Genomic DNA, 22,370 nt, shown 5'->3' on the forward strand with positions numbered 1-22,370 from the left:
AGTGCACACGGAACGTTCTCCAGGATAGAGCACATCCTGGGCCGTAAATCTAGCCTTGGTAAATTCAAAAAAATTGAAATCATTCCCAGCATCTTTTTTGACCACAGTGCAGTACGATTAGATCTCAATTACAGGAGAAAAACTATTTAAAATTCCAACATATGGAGGCTGAACAACACGCTGCTGAATAATCAACAAATCACAAAAGAAATCAAAATATGCATAGAAATGAATGAAAATGAAAACACAACAACCCAAAACCTGTGAGACACTGTAAAAGTAGTGCTAAGGGGAAGGTACATAGCAATACAAGCATAGCTCAAGAAACAAGAAAAAAGTCAAATAAATATCCTAACTCTTTCCTGTGGTCATGTATGGATGTGAGAGTTGGACTGTGAAGGAGGCTGAGTGCCGAAGAATTGATGCTTTTGAACTGTGGTGTTGGAGAAGACTCTTGAGAGTCCCTTGGACTGCAAGGAGATCCAACCAGTCCATTCTGAAGGAGATCAGCCCTGGGATTTCTTTGGAGGGAATGATGCTGAAGCTGAAACTCCAGTACTTTGGCCACCTCATGCGAAGAGTTGACTCATTGGAAAAGACTCTGATGCTGGGAGGGATTGGGGGCAGGAGGAGAAGGGGACGACAGAGGATGAAATGGCTGGATGGCATCACTGACTCGATGGATGTGAGTCTGAGTGAACTCCGGGAGTTGGTGATGGACAGGGAGGCCTGGCGTGCTGCGATTCATGGGGTCGCAAAGAGTCGGACACGACTGAGCGACTGAACTGAACTGAACTGATACCTAAAGCAACTAGAAATGGAAGAAATGAAGAACCCCAGGGTTAGTAGAAGGAAAGAAATCTTAAAAATTAGGGCACAAATAAATGCAAAATAAACAAAAAAGACCATAGCAAAAATCAACAAAGCCAAAAGCTGGTTCTTTGAGAGGATAAATAAAATTGACAAACAATTAGCCAGACTCATCAAGAAACAAAGGGAGAAAAATCAAGTCAATAAAATTAGAAATAAAAATGGAGAGATCACAACAGACAATACAGAAATACAAAGGATCATAAGAGACTACTATCAGCAATTATATGCCAATAAAATGTACAACTTGGAAAAAATGTACAAATTCTTAGACAAGTACAACTTTTCAAAACTGTACCAGGAAGAAATAGAAAATCTTAACAGACAAATCACAAGCACAGAAATTGAAACTGTAATCAGAAATCTTCCAGCAAACAAAAGCCCAGGTCCAGACAGCTTCACAGCTGAATTCTACCAAAAATTTAAATAAGAGCTAACATCTATTTTACTCAAACTGTTCCAGAATAGCAGAGGAAGGTAAACTTCCAAACTCATTCTATGAGGCCACCATCACCCTAATACCAAAATGTAACAAAGATGTCACAAAAAAAGAAAACTACAGGCCAATATCACTGATGAACATAGATGCAAAAATTCTTAACAATATTATACCAGTCAGAATCCAACAACACATTAAAAAGATCATACACCATGACCAAATGGGCTTTATCCCAGGGATGCACGGATTCTTCAATATCTGCAAGTCAATCATGTAATACACCACATTAACAAATTGAAAAATAAAAGCCATATGATTATTTCAATAGATGCAGAGAAAGCCTTTTGACAAAATTCTACATCCATTTATGATAAAAATTCTCCAGAAAGCAGGAATAGAATGAACATACCTCAACATAATAAAAGCTACTTATGACAAACCCACAGCAAACATTATCCTCAGTGGAGAAAAATTGAAAGCATTTCACCTAAAGTCAGGAAGAAGACAAGGGTTCACCACTACTATTCAACATAGTTTTGAAAGTTTTGGGCACAGCAATCAGAGCAGAAGAAGAAATAAAAGGAATCCAATTTGGAAAAGAAGAAGTAAAACTCTCACTGTTTGCAGATGACATGATCCTCTACATAGAAAACCCTAAAGACTCCAACAGAAAATTACTAGAGCTAATCAATGACTATAGTAAAGTTGCAGGATATAAAATCTACACACAGAAATCCCTTGCATTCTTATACACTAACAATGAGAAAACAGAAAGAGAAATTAAGGAAACAATTTCATTCACCATTGCAATGAAAAGAATAAAATACTTAAGAATATATCTACCTAAAGAAACTAAAGACCTATATATAGAAAACTATAAAACACTGGTGAAAGAAATCAAAGAGGACACTAACAGATGGAGAAATATACTGTGTTCATGGATCAGAAGAATCAATATAGTGAAAATGAGTATAATACACAAAGCAATCTATAGATTCAATGCAATCCCTATCAAGCTACCAACGGTATTTTTCACAGAGCTAAAACAAATCATTTCACAATTTGTATGGAAATGCAAAAAACCTCGAATAGCCAAAGCAATCTTGAGAAAGAATACTGGAACTGGAGGAATCAACCTGCCTGACTTCAGGTTCTACTACAAAGCCACAGTCATCAAGACAGTATGGTACTAGCACAAAGACAGAAATATAGATCAATGGAACAAAATATGAAGCCCAGAGATAAATCCATGTACCTATGGACACCGTATCTTTGAAAAAGGAGGCAAGAATATACAATGGAGAAAAGACAATCTCTTTAACAAGTGGTGCTGGGAAAACTGGTCAACCTCCTGTAAAAGAATGAAACTAGAAAACTTTCTAACACCATACACAAAAATAAACTCATAATGAATTAAATATCTAAACATAAGACCAGAAACTATAAAACTCCAAGTGGAGAACATAGGCAAAAACACTCTCTGACATAAATCACAGCAGAATCCTCTATGATCCACCTCCCAGAATATTGGAAATAAAAGCAAAAATAAACAAATGGGAAATAATTAAAATTAAAAGCTTTTGCACAACAAAGGAAACTATAAGCAAGGTGAAAAGACAGCCTTCAGAATGGGAGAAAATAATAGCAAATGAAGCAACTGACAAACAACTAATCTCAAACACATACAAGCAACTCCTGCAGCTCAATTCCAGAAAAATAAACTACCCAATCAAAAAACATGGGCCACAAAACTAAACAGACGTTTCTCCAAAGAAGACATACTGATGGCTAACAAACACATGAAAAGATGCTCAACATCACTCATTATCAGAGAAATGCAAATCAAAACCACAATGAGGTACCATTTCATGCCAGTCAGAATGGCTGTGATCCAAAAGTCTACAAGCAATAAATGCTGGAGAGGGTGTGGAGAAAAGGGAACCCTCTTATACTGTTGGTGGGAATGCAAGCTAGTACAGCCACCTTGGAGAACAGTGTGGATTCCTTAAAAAACTGAAAATAGAACTGCCTTATGACCCAGAAATCCCACTGCTGGGCATACACACCAAGGAAACCGGAATTGAAAGAGACACGTGTACCCCAATGTTCATCGCAGCACTGTTTACAATAGCCAGGACATGGAAGCAACCTAGATGTCCATCAACAGACGAATGGATAAGAAAGCTGTGGTGCACATACACAATGGAGTATTAATCAACCATTAAAAAGAATACATTTGAAGCAGTTCTAATGAGGTGGATGAAACTGGAGCCGATTATACAGAGTGAAGTAAGCCAGAAAGAAAAACACCAATACAGTATCAGTTCAGTTCAGGTCAGTGGCTCAGTCGTGTCCAGCTCTTTGTGACCGCGTGAATTGCAGCACACCAGGCCTCCCTGTCCATCACCAACTGCCGGAGTTCACTCAAACTCATGTCCATCCAGTCGATGATGCCATCCAGCCATCTCATGCTCTGTTGCCCCCTTTTCCTCCTGCCCCCAATCCCTCCTAGCATCAGAGTCTTTTCCAATGAGTCAACTCTTTGCATGAGGTGGCCAAAGTACTGGAGTTTCAGCTTTAGCATCAGTCCTTCCAAAGAAATCCCAGGACTGATCTCCTTCAGAATGGACTGGTTGGATCTCCTTGCAGTCCAAGGGACTCTCAAGAGTCTTCTCCAACACAACAGTTCAAAAGCATCAATTCTTTGCCGCTCAGCTTTCTTCACAGTCCAACTCTCACATCCATATATGACCACTGGAAAAACCATAGCCTTGACTAGACGCACCTTTGTTGGCAAAGTAATGTCTCTGCTTTTGAATATGCTATCTAGGTTGGTCATAACTTTTCTTCCAAGGAGTAAGAGTCTTTTAATTTCCTGGCTGCAGTCACCATCTGCAGTGATTTTGGAGCCCCCAAACAAAAAAAAGTCTGACACTGTTTCCACTGTTTCCCCATCTATTTCCCATGAAGTGATGGGACCAGATGTCATGATCTTCATTTTCTGAATGTTGAGCTTTAAGCCAACTTTTTCACTCTCCTCTTTCACTTTCATCAAGAGGCTTTTGAGTTCCTCTTCACTTTCCACCATAAGGGTGGTGTCGTCTGCATATCTGAGGTTATTGATATTTCTCCCAGCAATCTTGATTCCAGCCCAGGGTTTCTCATGATGTACCCTGAATAGAAGTTAAATAAGCAGCGTGACAATATACAGCCTTGACGTACTCCTTTTCCTATTTGGAACCAGTCCGTTGTTCCAATGCATATATATGGAATTTAGAAAGATGGTGACAATGACCCTATATGTGAGACAGCAAAAGCGGCACAGATGTAAAGAATAGTCTTTTGGATTCTGTGGGAAAAGGCGAGGGAGGGATGATTTGAGAGAATAATACTGAAACATGTATATTTTCATATGTGAAACAGATCGCCAGTCCGGGTTCAATGAATGAGACAGGGTGCTCAGGGCTTGTGCACTGGGATGACCCTGAAGGATGGGATGGGGAGGGATGTGGGAGGGGGGTTAAGGATGGGGAACCCATGTACACCCATGGCTGATTCATGTCAATATATGGCAAAAAAACACTACAATATTGTAAAGCAATTAGCCTCCAATTAAAATAGATAAATACATTTTTTTTAAAAAGACAATGACTGAAAAACTCATCATGTTTTACAATATGGGTTGTAGTCGGATGATGTGTGTGTGCCAAGTGAAAAAATTTATCTGTGGCTTTAAAAAATGTTTAAATAAGGATTTAAGGGATGCTTTGACAAACAACTTAATTGAGGCATAATTTAAATATAAAAACTGAACATTTTATGCATGCAATTCAGTGAGTTCAGACCTATGCATACAACGGTAAAATATCACCACAAACAGGTATATCCATCACTTCCAAAGGGGAAGAATTTTAAGTTGTATTAAATAATTATTCAATTAACCCAATTAAAATAGATGAATACAGAGAGCAAAGAAGAGATATATGATATATAATGTTGAGGGAAAGGTTGGAGAATTTAAAGCCTATGATAACTAAGAGAAGGCATAGTTGTACCAATGAAACCAATCTAAAAAGAATGATTGATGCTACAGATGTATAAAAGATGGTCAGGTTGTAGATGTGGTAGGAGAAATTGATAGAGTTGAATCTAATATCTTTAAATTTTTATCCAGGATGTGCACATGAAAGAGGAGGTAGTGCTTTCGATATATGTGTTGAAAAAAGCTTGAAACAATTTTTAAAGAATGAGAGTTTGAAATAATGGAGAAATATGAGAAAAATTTGGATGAGTCAAACCAACAAGGAGTATGCTTAGGATGTATAAAATGTAAGTAAAACATAAGGAGTAATATGTATTATGATATATTTAGTATTCTTGAGGTAGGAGGATGAAGCAATAAAATGTGCATTGTTCTCAGAATCGAATAAACAATATAAAAAGACTTTTCTCTCAAGTTGAAAAGTATCTTGAAATATTTCTTGATGTAAACTTGCATACATGTGCATACTTAGTTGCCTTACATTATTAGCCCTTTCTTCAAAGAATCAGCAGCATCCATTACCTGAGGAAAACATCAAAACTAAAGGATGTTTTTCTCCAGGGTAGCAGTGTTTTTGATTTTCAGGAGCCTAAGACTTTGATTATACAAAGCTGAAACACTAGGGAAACAACATACTATATTTGAAAGAATGTTTGTATTATTTAGGTAGTTTGGAAGTATCTTCAAAGAAAGCTACCCCAAAACACAGTGGCTTAAGCAAGGTAAAAATATATTCCAATTTCACATAAGAGACTAAGGTTGTGGTCTAGTCTAGTATGGAGGCCCAGCAGTGCTAATGACCCAGGTTCTTTCTCTTATTTTCTGACATCCTCAACACACAGCTTATACCTTTAGTTTCCATAATCGAAACACACATTACAGCCCTTGGGAAATGAAAAATAAAGGAAGTGTAGGACATGCCCATGTTCTGGAAGAAGTTGCCAATCTCACATCTGCTCACATTTCACTGGCCAGAACACATGACCACACCCAGCTCCCAGGTAGAACAGGGACTGTAGCTTTGAAGGGGGCGGGGCGGGGGGACGTGGGGAGGTATGTTCAGAAAAGGGTGCAAAGCCTGTGGTCAGTTAAAATCTGAAGATTTTATTTCTAAAGGAAGAAGAAAGTGATACATTTTACAGCAGTCTCTAATACTGTATACCCCTTTGGTATATTAAAAATATAGATACAGAGGATGTAGTCAACATTTTCACAAGACAAGGGAACCAAGTAAGTGATTCAGTTACTGTATTCATCTCAAGGTCTAAGTCCTCTGGATATGGGTACTCTCTTCAGCAAATCTGTATGTAATTGATGACTTAAAAATTAATAGGCACATTATCCACCTCTTTCTATTTCAAATAGTGTAGCAGAAACAAAAAGAATGCAATTCATCCATTCAGAAAAGGAAACCTTGTCATTCAGTTGTAATGATAAAACCCCCATGAAATAATGTAGTGAAAATCTTCATTAGAACCTCTAGACATCATGACTTGGGTCTCTGAAAGTATCTTGTGCACTATCCTTCATGGTCACCTATGTTCTTCCTGGTGATTACGTAACTCTTGCTGGTACAATCTGGGAACACAAAAGTTCTCCTTCAGCATTGAATAGTCATGTATTTGTTATTTCTTTCACATAAAAAGTTCTTTTAGTAGATGTCCTATAAGAAAATGAACAAGTGATAAATAAGGATTCCTCAATAGGTCTCTTATCAAGAAACCAAGTAAGGAAAACACCTTGTAATGGTTCTTAAAGTCAGAAGCCTTGTAATTGATTTACAAATGAGCTGATCCTCCAACACAAAATAGATACTTACTTTGGGAAATGGAAAGCTTGGCAGTGAAAACAATACATTTACTGCAATATGTGTTGATCACTGTTGATCAGACTATCACTGTCCAAGAACAAGTGATAAGAGTAGCTTAAGAAAAGTTCGTGTTCAGAATCTTGACACTTTTAGAGCCTTTTTCATATCACTGCTTTAATTCAGGAGCACGAAATTGCTCACTGTATTCATCTCTGAGGAGCCTCACATTATAGTTTTATCCCTTAAGCTAGATTGCAGTCTATAGGCAGTAGGAGGTCCCCTGGAGCAAAGTTATATTCCCTTCCTTCAAGGTAGGTAAAGTTGGTAGCTTGATTTCTTCTTTTAGTCCTACATATTTAGTACAAGTAGAAAAAAGAAACTGACACAAATAAATATTATTAATTTGAAAACATTTCCCCATATTTCCTAAATACAGTTGGCTTTTGGCCTGACTTCCAAAATATTTCAAGCAACCGTTTTATCTTGTTTTAGAATAACAAGGTTCACCAGTTTTCTAGTACACAATATATGTTTGCTTGGTCCATTCCAGTCAAATGTTAAGCCAAAATAGTTTAGACTTTTTTCTTCATGTGAGTGACCCACTTTTGTTAGAATATTTTATGGTAGTTAGGATAAAGACGTAGCTGTCAAGAACACAGAGCACTTTAAACAGTACAGTTGTCCTATCTCAATAAAATTCTAGAGAAGCTTCCAAGGAAAGGTATATTTGCTTGTTGGTCCTGGGTACTCATATTACTCCTAACTTGTTTCCCTGTCATTTTTAAGATACACATTTCATCTTTTAGGGTCAGAATGTTTGCTTCGGTTCCTGGCCACATTCTATACACAAGAGGAGAACTGAAGCATAACCTAAAATTTACCTGAGACTTAGAAACAAGGCTAAACTAAAATTTGAATGGCTATTCTTTTCTATGTAACAGAGAGACAAAGGCCACACAAGCATTGTTTGGCAAATGTAGTTAATACAATGGGCTTCCCTGGTGGCTCAGATGGTAAAGAATCTGCATCACTATTTTTAAATAAGGATCCCAGATTTCGTGAAGTTGCTTGCTAATTATTTAATATTTTGGCCCATTATTCAATTTTATATCTAATGCAATAATCTTATTCTAACATTTTCTTTGTAAAATTGCCTTTGAAATTCATGATTTTGGGATGGTTTTTGACCCTGTCATAACATATTGCATGTCTCCTCATTAATTAACATATTAAATAAAATCCTCAGTACATATTCATTTTCCATTTGCTTGATTGTCATGATTTTAACTTCTGAAAATTATACTATACCAAAGGCAAGCCATTCTCTTTAGTGTTACAACCTGAAAGTTGCTCATATTTCTATGGTCATAATGTCCTATCACTGCAGATGGTGATTGCAGCCATGAAATTAAAAGACGCTTACTCCTTGGAAGGAAAGTTATGACCAACCTATATAGCATATTCAAAAGCAGAGACATTACTTTACCAACAAAAGTCTGTCTAGTCAAGGCTATGGTTTTTCTGGTGGTCATGTATGGATGTGAGAGTTGGACTGTGAAGAAGGCTGAATGCCGAAGAATTGATGCTTTTGAACTGTGGTGTTGGAGAAGACTCTTGAGAGTCCTTTGGACTACAAGGAGATCCAACCAGTCCATTCTAAAGGAGATCAGTCCTGGGTGTTCTTTGGAAGGACTGATGCTGAAGCTGAAACTCCAATACTTTGGCCACCTCATGCGAAGAGTTGACTCATTGGAAAAAACCCTCATGCTGGGAGGGATTGGGGGCAGGAAGAGAAAGGGATGACAGAGGATGAGATGGCTGGATGGCATCACCTACTTGATGGACATAAGTTTGGGTAAACTCCAGGAGTTGGTGATGGACAGGGAGGCTTGGTGTACTACGATTCATGGGGTTGCAAAGAGTCAGACACAGCTGAACGACTGAACTGAACTGAACTGAATGTCCTAACATCATCACACAACTACAAAGGAGACTATCAAATACAGTATTTTTTCTTCTGGATGTCAAGAGGCCCAGTTGAAATTCACTGGATTTCATAATAAAGGAAAAGGAAAGCAGATAGTGAATGTTCCCTATTGTTTTATAATTTATCAGCCATAACTGGTTTTCTTACCCTAAATGAGATAAGATTTTCCTGGGATATTTCATAAAGAGAGATAAATCAAAGGGAAACACAGTATTAGATTCTAATGAGAGGTTCTGCTGCACTCCCAGATATGAGTTCTCAAAATGAGTGAAATTGCAGAAGCCGCTCAACTGGTTAGGGAGAATCTGAGAACAGAAGCACCCAGTACCATGCATTTTAAGTGAAGCCTTGTGGTAGCCTTAGTCCATGCTTCACATGGTGTGGGTATTATACAGCTGAGAGGACTATATGGGGTATTTAGGCTCATGGACCTGAGACAGGCTAGATGAGGAACTAGCAATCTTTTATTACAAGGACCAGACAGTAAACTTTTTGTCTTTGTAAACCATACTGCCACAAACAAAATTACTCAACTTTACCATTGTAGCACAGAAGCAACCATAAATTATACTCTCACACAACTTTGGACATAACAAAAACTGAATATATAGTCAATTTGAATTGAGTTGTACACTATGCTTTGCTTGGAACACAAATAACAAAGACCTATTCACTTGGAGATCATCATAATATAAGGAAAATTAACGGCCTGTATTGAGATTTTTGACTTCTGATTTAATCAAATTCCTTTGTATTTATTACAAGGTACTTTTTGCAAATTTGTTTCTTAATAATCATCTTACTACTGCTAATTTAACTTTGAAGTCAGTTTTCACTCACAGCTATATTGATAGGAAGTGTCAGATTTTATGTTATTATTTTTACTTATAAGCATTAATGTACTTTAATCAAATTGCATGGATCTGGCCAACATGAGTTAAATTATTGATTTAAATTGCTGTATTGTATAAGTCATTATAAATATTTCTCATTTTTTTATTGCATTTGAGTGAAACTTTCATTATGATTTGCCTAGATATTTAGGTTAAAAGAATTATTGTGATGGTGCTAATTCTTATATTCTTCCCCTTTCAGATTCTTAGTAATATAGGCATTAGAAATGTATATACCAGCTTTTCTAGATGAAGACCTGTATGCACTGCATACTAATTCAAGAACTGTCAATGATGTATAGTGAGTAGCCTCCTGATTTTTATTCTAAGTATTAAAAATAGAAAGTAATCTAAATGTTTTTTCTCCTAGAATATCCACCTGTATCATTTAGTAATGTTACTATTCTTTTAAAAGAAAAAAAAAACTGTTTTCTAGGATACATTTTGGAATATATATGTTGTTAAGGTAACAGGGTAAATTCTGCATATAAACTGTTAAATAAGGCTCTACTTTTTCTCTTTTCTACAGTTCTTAGGCTGTATCACAAATTGCAAAATTTTTGTGCTTATTAACTGTTGTTTCCAGTCTCTAAAGTGTAACTTCCATAAGAACAGAAATCTCTGTCTGTTCTGTTTGTGAATACATCCTAAGTATTTAAAATATTGTTTGACATAAAGCAGGTCTTCCCAACGATATTTTTGGTCAAATAATTGAATCCTATTTTTAAAAAAAATTCTCTGAATAAATCTGCCATATGTTGCCAAGGCTGGTCACAAACTTTATAACACATATGTTTAGACAACTATGTATCTCACTTTCTAGTTGTATAAAAACAAAAGGCTATTTTTAAATTTTATTTTATGTAAGCTTCCCTGCATTAAAAAGTATTTTTTTAAATTAAGATGAATGGATGCAGATTATTTAAAGACCAAATGTATCGATACAATAAGGTAACTGAATATAATGTAATAACATATTTAATGTAAAATGAGGAAGCTAAAAATACAGGTTTTATCTAGTTCATGAGTAAATGTTTACAAATTAAATGTCTAATATCTAAAGAAAAAGGCAGTGATATAAAAAAAAAAAACCTTCATTTTCTTAAAAGGAAAAAATATCAGTGCAAATTCTAAAGGAATTAGTAAAAAGATAATTATAGGACATAATGGATACTTTTACAAAATTAATTTACAGAAAATAAAAGTACTCCTACTATACTAATTTGGTTTTCTTTTTGCTTTTACACAAAATGCCTAAGACCTACCATTATCACAGTAAATATATGTCTGTTAAAGCATAAACAGTTTGAGTTTTTTAACTCCCTGGTAATGTTATCTGATGTTTCTTATTTCATTCATTCATTTATATCAAATGTACTATGACAAAATTTATATACGTAAAATGCATCCATTTTAATTTTACAGTTTGAGGAGTTTTGACACATGCAAACATCTGTGTGATCAACACTTTCATCACCCCAAACTTTTCTTCATTTTTGCAGTCCAAGGTAACTACCCATCTCTGTCACAATAGAGGCACTATATGTTTCAAAATTGCATTTAAAATGTATCAAAATTTCATAATCTTTTTTGTTTCTGACTTCTTTCACAAAGCTTAATGCTTTTAGAATTGTCCATATGTTGCATGTATCCATTATTTTTTATTGCTAATAATTGTCCATTGTACAAATAACAGTATGTATTCATTCACTCACCTTTTGGTGTATATTTGCATTTTTCAGTTGTCATATTACAGGTGCTATAAAATATGTGTAAAAGTGAGCATATGTTTTCATAGCTCTTATGTAAATATCTGTTGATGAAATGCATGGATCATATGTTAAGTATATATGTGCTATTTTTAAAAAACTTCCAAACTATTTTAAAGTGGCTATATCACTTTATATTGTCACTAGTAATGTATGAAATTTGTCATTACTCCATATCTTCATCAACACTTGGCATGGTCTGTTTTGTTTGCTTGTTTATTTGTTTTAATTTTTTTCATTCTAGTTGAAATGTATTAGTGGGTAATTGTGGTTTCAATTTGCTTTTCCCTGATAGTACTTTTTTAATGAGTGTATTTTCTGCACTGTCTTAATCAGACCAACCCATTGTTAAATAATTTATATATGATGTTTCCAGCAAGAATTAAAAATTTAAAGTAAGATTCCATTGGGAAAATAAAGCTAAAGATTCTCTTTAACTGATATTTGTAAATGTCTCTTTTCTCAGAAAGTGGCTTATGTTGATTGGGGTTATTTTGCTCCATTTCAGCATTTTTAAATACTTGAGGCAACTAGAACAAGCATTAATATAGAAGCAGAAATGGGCACCTTATATCAAGTTATAAATCATGTTAAATTCAAGGTAATGATCCTTTTTAACTTGATATAAGGTATCCATTTCAAAGAAGGTAGGGGAAAAAAATTCACCATGATTAGAGATATGACAAAAAATAAAGTGTCATTGAAACTTACCTGTTTATATGTACCTCATTATTTACACCCATTTTATTACTAATTTTTAAATATTAAAAACTTTACCCCTGCAATCTGAGTTTAGCAATCAATTATAGTGCTCACTAACCATTTATGGTTGTCTCATTCATTAGGGAAATGTGTTCATTAATGTCAAGAGACTGTTTAAAACTATGAAAAAGGACATAGCAAAAATTTCACAGCCAACAGAAATATTGGAGAATAAGCAAGCCTAAGACGAATGTTTGTGCAACTCTTGTAAGAGTTGAATGTGAAGAGCAGAGACTTCCAGGGCATATAATTAGATTATTTTCAACAAATAGCACAAGCAAATGTTAGCAATGATCTTTGCTCTGTAAGTTTCTATTAGATTTCTCTTAACCTGGATAATATTTCCAATCTTTAATAGCACGACTTAAAGCCAAAATGCCAAAGTGTCCTGTTATATGTTGAGAAGCAAGGACGTTGCAGTGAATACTCTGATATGTCCTGATACTTCCTTGAGGACCTGGTTAAAACTCACACATAAATAATTCCAGAGAATAAATTTTTCATTAGACACATTTGTCATTTCATGCATCAGATCAGATCAGATCAGATCAGTCGCTCAGTCGTGTCCAACTCTTTGTGACCCCATGAATCGCAGCACACCAGGCCTCCCTGTCCATCACCAACTCCCAGAGTTCACTCAGACTCACATCCATCGAGTCAGTGATGCCATCCAGCCATCTCATCCTCTGTCATCCCCTTCTCCTCCTGCCCCCAATCCCTCCCAGCATCAGAGTCTTTTCCAATGAGTCAACTCTTTGCATGAGGTGGCCAAAGTACTGGAGTTTCAGCTTTAACATCATTCCTTCCAAAGAAATCCCAGGGCTGATCTCCTTTAGAATGGACTGGTTGGATCTCCTTGCAGTCCAAGGGACTCTCAAGAGTCTTCTCCAACACAACAGTTCAAAAGCATCAATTCTTCGGCGCTCAGTCTTCTTCACAGTCCAACTCTCACATCCATACATGACCACAGGAAAAACCATAGCCTTGACTAGATGAACCTTTGTTGGCAAAGTAATGTCTCTGCTTTTGAATATGCTATCTAGGATGGTCATAACTTTCCTTCCAAGGAGTAAGCGTCTTTTAATTTCATGGCTTCAATCACCATCTGCAGTGATTTTGGAGCCCAGAAAAATAAAGTCTGACACTGTTTCCACTGTTTCCCCATCTATTTCCCATGAAGTGATGGGACCAGATGCCATGATCTTCGTTTTCTGAATGTTGAGCTTTAAGCCAATTTTTTCACTCTCCACTTTTACTTTCATCAAGAGGCTTTTGAGTTCCTCTTCACTTTCTGCCGTAAGGGTGGTGTCATCTGCATATCTGAGGTTACTGATATTTCTCCCAGCAATCTTGATTGCAGCTTGTGTTTCTTCCAGTCCAGCGTTTCTCATGATGTACTCTGCATATATAAGAAACCCCATAGAGACTTAGCTATATTAAATGGCCTATCCTTGACCCAAAGAGCAAGGAAGAAAAAGTTGTATGGTGCTGTCTTCTTTGACCTTTGACCTTCAAATAAATAGTCACTATGTTTAAAATAGTAGGTTAGCTTAGTTTGTATCTTCATAAAATAATTAGAGTTGTTAAGAAAACCATTCTTTCTTGTGGATGCAGTTAGATCCTCCTCTTGAAGAATATGGGCAAAATCTTTTATTATTAATGGATACCATGCCATGAGCCTCAAAAAAAGACAAATATCTTCCTATGATAAACAATGCTTGAGGCTTGGCACCTTGGATTGAGCTTACTCTTGAACAAGCAATACATGGGCTTCCTGAGTCTCTCATGTGGCTTGACCAAAGTTTATTTTGGCTTAACCTTATACTTTGACTTACTTACTTCATTAAGTCAATGTTTGATTACCTATCTCTAGAAAAAAGGATAAGCAAAAATCCATTTTCACATAGCAGTTCTTAGTAGAGTTCACTGATCATTTGACAAAATGTTTTCCTACATGTGGGAGGTGCCCATCAAAAATATATCCTTCTAATCTATATGTTCTCCACCTGGAAAAATGGTGGCTACAACATTACAATGGTGGCCTTACACTTTTTATTGTTCCATCCCCAAAGTCTATTTTATGTCAGCTGAAGAGAGGTACAGTTTAAGAAATGTTTAATATAATATCAGCATATTTCTTAGAAAACATAAATAACAATATATAATTCATCACCTATATATAGGAGTTAAAATTAGAAAATATAAATTATGTCAGACATTTTCCCCCTTCCTTTAAATGAGATACCCAAGAATTATCATTTCTCCCTCAAATCTAATAAGTTACTCATTGGGAAGTTCACCCTAGAGAGCCCAGGATGGTAGGTGAAATATAACCATAATTGTTTATCTTTGGAGTCTCAGAGTCATATTTTTCCACAGTTACATTTTGGAAACATTTATGATTTTAGAAAGTTCACTGTATCTTAGCCTAGATTTTAACCATCTAATGTTTTTGGAATGAGCAAAAGGACTTTGTCAAAAGATAGTTAAGATCAGGGGATTACTGAGCATCAAGACAGAGATAGCTGATTAAATTAGGTAAAAATACACCCTCAATAAGAAGGAAATATTTAAAAGAAACTTAGTTCTTAATTGGGGGAAAGGTATCTCATCATGTCAAACACTTTAGAAAGAATGGAAAGTTATATTGATAAGAATGAAATTAAGTTGATTAAATGATTATTTCAGTCTGAAAATTTGGTCATTTTTTTGGTCTCAAATTATCCATGTCAAATTTAAGGACACAACCTAAAACTGCAGGATTGCTTTCTCAATTAGCTTTGAAAATTGCTCCTTTGTAAATTACTGAAGCTTAACATTTTAAAAAAATGATAATGATAAATCCTTATTCTTGGAGGTTATCCAGTATAATTCTAACCTTGGTTAATGAGTATGGGTGCTCTTGTTTTTACATAGAGATGTCTAAGAATAATTAAAAGCTTGCTTCTTGTCAAACCCTTGTTAGTGTTAACTTCAGCAACCCTAATATTCATACTAGCAATTAATCCAGGTTGACACCTGAGGAGAACTACAGAAAGAAGCCTTAAGTCTTGCCTTAAAAGAGCATGCCTTGGTTTAAAGCAGGGGTATAAAAAGAGAAGGTAGTGACATATTATGGATTCCTTTTGCACCTACTAAAGTAAGAACTGAGAAACGAGTTAAAGAACTCTCCTTAAATTAATGGGTTCATATGAGTCCTTGTGTTGTCACATAGAGCGTGGACAATATAAAGTTATTATGTTTTATACCAAATAATTTCATTTAAAAAAAATGGATTGATAACTATTTCAACTGATTTTAAGACATTTTCCCAATTGTCATAGAGCCAAACTTTTCTTTATCTTAGACTACTGAGAAAGGGGCAAAGGGATACTATGGAGTTTGAGGTCCTCTAATCTATTCAGGAAGCAACAGTTGGAACTGGACATGGAAAACAGACTAGCTTCAAATAGGAAAAGGAGTATATCAAGGCTGTATATTGTCACCCTGCTTATTTAACTTATGTTCAGAGTACATCATGAGAAATGACGGGTTGAAAGAAGCACAAGCTGGAATCAAGATTGTCGGGAGAAATATCAATAACCTCAGATATGCAGTTGACACCATCCTTATGGTGGAAAGTGAAGAAGAACTAAAGAGCCTCTTGATGAAAGTGAAAATGGAGAGTGAAAAAGTTGGCTTAAAGCTGAAAACATTCAGAAAACTAAGATCATGGCATCCAGTCCAATCACTTCATGGGAAATAGGTGGGGAAACAGTGGAAACAGTGTCAGACTTTATTTTGGGGGGCTCCAAAATTACTGCAGATGGTGACTGCAGCCATGAAATTAAAAGACACTTACTCCTTGGAAGGAAAGTTATGACCAACCTAGATAGCATATTCCAAAGCAGAGACATTACTTTGCCAACAAAGGTGCGTCTAGTCAAGGCTATGGTTTTTCCAGTGGTCATGTATGGATGTGAGAGTTGGACCTTGAAGAAAGCTGAGCGCCAAAGAATTGATGCTTTTGAACTGTGGTGTTGGAGAAGACTCTTGAGAGTCCCTTGGACTGCAAGGAGATCCAACCAGGTCATTCTAAAGGAGATCAGTCCTGGATGTTCATTTGAAGGACTGATGCTGAGGCTGAAACTCCAGTACTTTGGCCACCTCATGCGAAGAGTTGACTCATTGGAAAAGACCCTGATGCTGGGAGGGATTGGGGGCAGGACGAAAAAGGGATGACAGAAGATGAGATGGCTGGATGGCATCATTGACTGGATGGACATGAGTTTGAGTAAACTCCAGGAGTTGGTGATAGACAGGGAGGCCTGGCGTGCTGCAATTCATGGGGTTGCAAATAGTCAGACATGACTGAGCAACTGAACTGAACTGAATCTATTCAGACCTTCTAGAACTAACACCCACAAAAGATGTTCTTTTCATTATAGAGGACTGGAATGCAAAAGTAGGAAGTCAAGAAACATGTGGAGTACAGGCAAATTTGACCTTGGAGTACAGAATGAAGTAGGGCAAAGGCTAACAGAGGTCTGCCAAGAGAATGCACTGATCATAACAAACACCCTCTTCCAACAACACAAGAGAAGACTCTACACATGGACATCACCAGATGGCCAACACCGGAATCAGATTGATTATATTCTTTGCAGCCAAAGATGGAGAAGCTCTATACAGTCAGCAAAAACAAGACCAGGAGCTGACTGTGGCTCAGATCATAAACTCCTTATTGCCATATTCAGACTTAAATTGAAGAAAGTAGGGAAAACAACTAGACTTTTCAGGGATGCCCTACATCAAATCCCTAATGATTATACAGTAGAAGTGAGAAATAGACTTAAGGGACTAGATCTGATAGACAGAGTGCCTGAAGAATTATGGATGAAGGTTCATGAAATTGTACAGGAGAGAGGGAGCAAGATCATCCCCCAAAAAAAGAAATACAAAAGAGCAAAATGACTGTCTGAGGAGGCCTTACAAATAGCTGTGAAAAGACAAGAAGTGAAAAGCAAAGCAGAAAAGGAAAGATATACCCATTTGAATGCAGAGTTCCAAAAAATAGCAAGGAGAGATAAGAAAGCCTTCCTCAGTGATCAGTGCAAAGAAATAGAGGAAAACAATAGAGTGGGAAAGACTAGAGATATCTTCAAGAAAATTAGAGATACCAAGGGAACATTTCATGCAAAGATGGGCTCAATAAAGGACAGAAATGGTATGGACCTAACAGAAGCAGAAGATATTAAGAAGAAGTGGCAAGAATACACAGAAGAACTGTACAAAAAAAGATCTTCACAACCCAGATGATCACGATGGTGTGATCATTCACCTAGAGCCAGACATCCTGGAATGTGAAGTCAAGTGGGCCTTAGAAAGCATCACTATGAACAAAGCTAGTGGAGGTGATGGAATTTCAGTTGAGCTATTTCAAATCCTGAAAGATGATGCTGTTAAAGTGATGCACTCAATGTGCCAGCAAATTTGGAAAACTCAGCAGTGGCCACAGGACTGGAAAAGATCAGTTTTCATTCCAATCCCAAAGAAAGGTAATGCCAAAGAAAGCTCAAACTACCACACAATTACATTCATCTCACAGCTAGAAATCCATGGGGTCACTAAGAGTCGGACACGACTGAGTGACTTCCCTTTCACTTTTCACTTTCATGCATTGGAGAAGGAAATGGCAACCCACTCCAGTATTCTTGCCTGGAGAATCCCAGGGACGGTGGAGCCTGGTGGGCTGCCATCTCTGGGGTCGCACAGAGTCAGACACGACTGAGCGACTTGGCAGCAGCAGCAGCACATGCTAGAATGTGCTCAAAAGTAATGCTCAAAATTCTTCAAGCCAGGCTTCAGCAATACGTGAACCATGAACTTCCAGATGTTCAAGCTAGTTTTAGAAAAGGCAGAGGAACCAGAGATCAAGTTGCCAACATCCTCTGGATCATCGAAAAAGCAAGAGAGTTCCAGAAAAACATCTATTTCTGCTTTATGGACTATGCCAAAGCCTTTGACTGTGTGGATCACAATAAGCTGTGGAAAATTCTGAAAGAGATGGGAATACCAGACCACCTGACCTGCCTCTTGAGAAATCTGTCCCATCACTTCATGGCAAATAAATGGGGAAACAGTGGAAACAGTGGCAGACTTTATTTTCTCGTGCTCCAAAATCATGGCAGGTGATGACTCCAGCCATGAAATAAAAAGATGCTTACTCCTTGGAAGAAAAGTTATGACCAACCTAGGCAGTGTGTTAAAAAAGAAGGCACATTACTTTGCCAGCAAAGGTCCATCTAGTCAAAGCTATGGTTTTTCCAGTAGTCATGTATGGATGTGAGAGTTGGACTATAGAGAAAACTGAATGGTGAAGAATTGATGCTTTTGAACTGTGGTGTTGGAGAAGACTCTTGAGAGTCCCTTGGACTGCAAGGAGATCCAACCAGTCCATCCTAAAGGAAATCAGTCCTGAATATTCATTGGAAAGACTGATGTTGAAGCTGAAACACCAATACTTTGCCACCTGATGTCAACAACTGATTCACTGGAAAAGACCCTGACACTGGGAAAGATTGAAGGCAGGAGTAGAAGGGGACAACAGAGGTTGAGATGTTTGGATGGCTTCATTGACTCAATGGACATGAGCTTGAGTAAATTCTAGGAGTTAGTGAAGAACAGGGAGGCCTGGCATGATGCAGCCCATGGGTCACAAAGATTTGGACACAACTGAGCGACTGAACTGAACTGAATCTATTCAGTACAGGAATTTATATAGTAAGATAACATTTCTCACTGTAGCATATTATTGACTAAATGGATTACATTATTATTTTTGGAAGAATCATCTAGATCCAATGGCTCAGAGCAATATGTTGTAGCTTGGAAGAGTACAATCATAGATTTTAAAGTCCTGGAGATCTAAGTCCAAATCCTTATTTGGCTACCTTATGAATGTTTCTCTAAAGAAAGGTGTTCCTGAATTAATCTGAGTGATAATTCCCTTACATTTAAAGTAAATAATATTCACACCATCGAGATATGAGAATATTAAATAAAATAGTGCATATATCCTACCTTCAAGATATGGGTCTGTAAACTGGCTCAAGTCTGGAAATTTATTGAGAGTGATAACTATTTCATGATTCAAGTTAATGACATTTGTTCACTTGATCTAGAATGTCTCCACTGTGTGTGTGTGTGTGTGTGTGTGTGTGTGTGTGTGTGTGTATTGAGATCGAGTAAGAATTTAGCAAATTCTGCATCTATTTCACTTCTGGGAACACCATGATTAACTTGCTAATGCCACAGATCTCCAAGAATCAAGCTATTCTGATTACTGCTTTGACTCTGTGTTCCTTATATTAACCATGCCCACCTTGATCCTGCATGTTCAGGCGGTCAGTCACGTCTGACTCTTTGCAACCCTAAAGACTATAGCCCACCAGGCTCTTCTACATATGGAATTTTCCAGGCAAGAATACTGGAGTGGGTTGCTATTTCCTTCTCTAGGGGATCTTCCCGACCCAAAGATTGAACCCGCGTCTCCTTAGTCTCCTGCATTTGACATGCTGATTCTTTACCACTGTGCCACCAGTGAAGCCCACTTTGCCTTTAGCAATTGAGTGCAGCCACTTGGCCTGAGGCATCCTGGGATCCAATTATGCCCAATGCGTTTAGGTTTCCCAATTCAGTAGCAGCAGTTCCCACTACTGGCTGAAAATGGAGAGGAACTAAAAAACCTCTTGATGAGGGTAAAAGAGGAGAGTGAAAAAGCTGGCTTGAAACTCAACATTAAAAAAGTTAAGATCATGGCATCTGGTCCCATCACTTCATAGCAAATAGGAAGGGGAAAAAATGGCAGCAGTGACAGATTTTGTTTTCTTGGCCTCCAAAATCACTGATGACGGTGATTACAGTCATGAAATTAACAGATGCTTGCTCCTTGGAAAGAAAGCTATGAAAAACCTAGACAACATGTTAAAAAGCAGAGACATCACTTTGCCAGCAAAGGTCTTCATAGAGAAAGCTATGTTTTTTTTTTTTTCAATAGTCATTTACAAATGTTAGAGCTGGACCATAAAGAAAGCTATTCACTGAAGAATTGATGCTTTTAAATTTTGGTCCTGGAGAAGACTCTTGATAATTCCTTGGACTTCAAGGAGATCAAAACAGTCAATCCTAAAGGAATAAAACCCGGAATATCCATTGGAAGGACTGATGCTGAAGCTAAAGCTCTAATTCTTCGGCCACCTGATGCAAAGAGTGAACTCATTGGAAAATATCCTGATGCTGGGAAAGTTTGTAGGCAAAAGGAGAAGAGGGTGACAGAGGATGAGGTTGTTAGATAGTATCACTGACTCAATAGACATGGATTTAAACAAACTCTGAGAGATGGTGGAGGACAGAGGAGCCTGGCGTGTTATAGTCCATGGAGTCACAGAGTCTGACATGACTGAGTGACTGAGCAACAAGTTCCCACTACAAAGAAGAGGTATCAGAGAGCTCTTCAAGGATGCTGTACTGAGAGCATGTGTGTTCTTGTGCTCAGTCACTCAGTCATGCCCAACTCTGCGACCCCTTGGACAGAAACCTGCCATATTCTTCTGTCCATGGGATCCTCCAGTCCAGAATACTGGAGTGGGTTGCCATTTCTTCCTCCAGTGTGTCTTCCCAACCTAGGTCTCTTAAGGCTCCTGCATTTGTAGGTGGATTCTTTATCACTGAGCCACCTGGGAATTCCCTACTGAAAATATAGCAGACAATTATAATATTATAAACATTTTATTATCATATATAATCATAAAAATTGTTAATGAGACATGTCTGTCTCTGTTCCAAAATAGAAATAAATGTAATTATACATTCAAAGCTGTTTTGGCACATCTTTAAATTGCTTCTGAAAATGTCTGATTCTAGAGCTGCAACTTAACTGTTCTAAACCAGAACATATGCAACTCAGTCCCAAGAGTCTGCATTTTTAGCAAGTGTTCCATTTTTTATGCATGCTAAATTTTGAGAGTAATTTTTGTAGTGCATTGCTTTTCTAATATAATTATTTGGCATGGTATTATCTTGATTTCTACAGTCCTTAGTTGTAACACTTTCAGATTTTATTTTATTCCAGAATTAATAGAAATAAGAATAAATTGATAATGTTTGAATCATCCTATAACAGAAGTAAAGCAATACATCTTAAAAATATTATAGTGCTAAGTCACTTCAGTCATGTCCGACTCTGCGACCCCATGGACAGTAGCCTGCCAGGCCCCTCTGTCCATGGGATTCTGCAGACAAAGATACTGGAACAGGTTGCCATTTCCTCCTCCAAGGGATCTTCCAGACCCAGGGATCAAACCACATCTCTTGTCTCTTGCATTGGCAGGTGGGTTCTTTACCACTAGCACTACCTGGAAGCCCCAAAATACTATATATATCTATATAGACAAACTAGTTATATGTTTATGTATATGTGTATAAATATACACTTACACTTACCACAAGTAGTATGCAATATGTGTTTTATATAAATTATAATTCTTCTAACTAAGAAATTGGGATAAATATCCTTAACTGAATTTGACTAAAGGAAACAACTCATAGTCTAAGTAATAATCTCTTCTTCCAATTCCCTGTTTCTATGTTATCTATTGGTCTGTTCTCTGCTCTGTTCTATTTATGTCAGTGTTCACTATCTTATATTAAGCTTCTGGATTATACAGACAAATGTTATGTTGTTATGTACAATTTTGAATATTTTCTTTGATTTCAGCATCTCCAGACTGCAGTGTTAATTTCTGGTTCATTTAGAAT

Source organism: Bos grunniens, chromosome 4 (assembly GCF_055505025.1).
Source record: "Bos grunniens cultivar Pamir isolate PY7600 chromosome 4, Bosgru_T2T1.0, whole genome shotgun sequence".
NCBI classification, from domain to species: domain Eukaryota; kingdom Metazoa; phylum Chordata; class Mammalia; order Artiodactyla; family Bovidae; genus Bos; species Bos grunniens.